At 41.8% G+C, this 2,364-nt stretch overlaps 1 long non-coding RNA gene across 1 annotated transcript in view; it reads left to right on the top strand.

The window, feature by feature from the left end:
* The window catches only part of LOC104942363 (uncharacterized), a 6,916-nt gene extending 4,822 nt beyond the window's left edge, over positions 1-2,094 (top strand). Inside the window, exons 2-3 of the long non-coding RNA XR_798005.1 lie at positions 1,308-1,381; positions 1,822-2,094. This is a non-coding gene — a long non-coding RNA (uncharacterized lncRNA). The remainder of the gene's footprint in view (positions 1-1,307; positions 1,382-1,821) is intronic.
* The last annotated feature ends 270 nt before the right edge of the window (positions 2,095-2,364 follow it).

Here is a 2,364-nt window from a genome sequence, read left to right as displayed (position 1 = left end):
CGACTACGGTCTGGGGGCCGACAGGAAAGTTCAACACACAGTTGGCCAGTCCGCCCCTTTGTAGCATATTATTTCGATGAGAGATGAGCAGATCGCCACTGGGCTTTCAACTAAATACACAGCCACGCAAAGACTGCGGCATTTGTACAGCTCCTTATGGGTACTGCAATTAGTGAAGTGCTTTCCTCCGTGGTGAAACAATCAGCACTGCACCACAGAGGAAAGCGGCAGAAAGTCACCTGGAGTTAAAGAGAGCGGGGCTGCGTTACGTGCATGGCTTCCTTTTGCAGGTAACGGGGAGACGCGCTCTGGCGGCGGTCTCGTTCAGGATCCGAAAATACAATTTAAATATTTTTGCACACTTATTCCACTTATTCCTAGTGTGCCACTGGTTACGGTGCCGCGTGCCAATGCTGGCACGCGTGCCAGGGGTTGCCGACCCCTGCAGTACAGTTTACACAGCACAGTACATGTTTTGTAGCTACTATTGCACTAAATGGTAACACTTGAGTACGTTATGCAAATATGCAACTTGTTTGTTGAAATGTTAATAAATGGGAGCTTCCTCAAACAGCCATCTCTTTCCCGACAATCCCCTCTGTGCACGAACCCTTACATATGGTAATTAAACATTAAAACACCTGCGGCTTATAGTCCAGTGCGGCTTATATATGTACACATCATTCAATTTAGCTGCTGCGGCTTATATTCAGGTGGGCCTTATAGTCCGAAAATTACGGTAATTAAAACCAACATTTCTGGTTTTTGCCATACTTTCATTCTGTTAGGAAATGGATAGAAACCAGTGGTAAAATACTTTACTACTATACTTTACAAATACTTTACTACTATACTTTACAAATACTTTTCTCAATTTTAGAAGAAAATGCATAAATCTTCTTGTTTAATTGTGTAGTGGAACTATTTATGGGAAGAAGTCATAAAAATAAGGCCTTTTCCTTTTTTTAATACCACACATATTTTTGGCGTTTTTGAGGTAAACACTGTAGCTCAAGTGGAGTTTGTGTCCGCTCCAAAAGATGACCTACACAATGTCAAGAGACATTTTGTGAAAAAAAACAAAAGCTGACTTTTTGACTCTGTTATCATCATCACACCCTGACTCCCAGCTGTATCCCCTATTGTGTCCCAGTCTCCCACCATTAGTCCTTTTCTATTAAAGGTTCATTGTTGCAGGCCGTATCGTCTTCCTCTGTCTGACATACATATTTCTGACTGATGACCTTGTTTACAGCTCACAGTGAAGAACAGGAGCTTTAGGCTCATGTGTGTGTGTTCTCTTTCAGAAAAGCAAATGAAGGCCTCCTCACTCTCAGCCAGGAGGAAACCATGCCCATCTCCATACGGCAGCTGGCCTACGGTACAGTTAGTCTGCACTTCACATCACCTGCTAATACTTTTATTCTTTACTTTTATGTCAAAAAGAATAAAGATATCTCAAACTCTGTTGCTTCTTTTAGCAATTATTTTTAAATCAGCAGCGACGTCTAGCAGCGTTATACTTACTTCCTGCCTAATGACATTAATCCAATCCCTGAAATGTATTTATTTTTACAGAATTGTAATCAGGAGCACCCAGTGAGACATTTTAAAGAAACTTCTGGTTGCCCTTTGGTGTACAAACTCTCTGAGGGAGACACTCTTTCTGTTTCTAAATGACCTTAAACATGTATTTAAAACTTCTGTACTGCACTGACTATTCGGCGAACATATACCCCGGTGTATATGATGCATCAAAAATGCTCTCATCGTCCATTTATGTGGAATAAACCACTCCTCTTGTCGTCCTGGTTACCTCAGTGTCCGGCCTGGGCTTCGGCTTCATGAGCGGAGCGTTCTCCGTGGTGAACATCCTGGCAGACTCTGTGGGGCCGGGGACCATCGGGATCCACGGGGACTCTCAGCACTACTTCCTGTCCTCAGGTACCAAAGCTCACAAACAGCTTTAGCTGTTGGATCGTTCCAGATGGAATCGCTACAATGTGTACTTTGATTTTTAAATCCATTTCTGTTAGCCTTTTACAGTCAATATCTTACATTAAGATGATGTTCTAGCTCAGGGGTTCCCAAACTTTTGAGCCTGCGACCCCCAAAATAACAGTGGCCCCCTGTCGACTGGGGGGGGGGTTTAAGAAACACTGCGCTAGTGGATTGTCAAAAGAAAAAAATGTCAATGCAAACGTTATTATTAATGATAATTTAAAATAAAAAATTATAAAAAAAAGTACCGGTAATCCTTTTTTAAATTATTTTTATTTTTATTTTCCATTTTTATTTTGTAATCATCTTGCGACCCCCACTTTGGGAACCCCTGTTCTAGCTGATGCAGACAAACCAATTAAG

This window comes from Notothenia coriiceps, unplaced genomic scaffold (assembly GCF_000735185.1).
Source record: "Notothenia coriiceps isolate Sejong01 unplaced genomic scaffold, NC01 NC01_scaffold00004486, whole genome shotgun sequence".
Classification (NCBI taxonomy): Eukaryota; Metazoa; Chordata; class Actinopteri; order Perciformes; family Nototheniidae; genus Notothenia; species Notothenia coriiceps.
The sequence above is the reverse complement of the archived record's forward strand: the minus strand, read 5'-3'. Positions and strand labels throughout refer to the sequence as shown.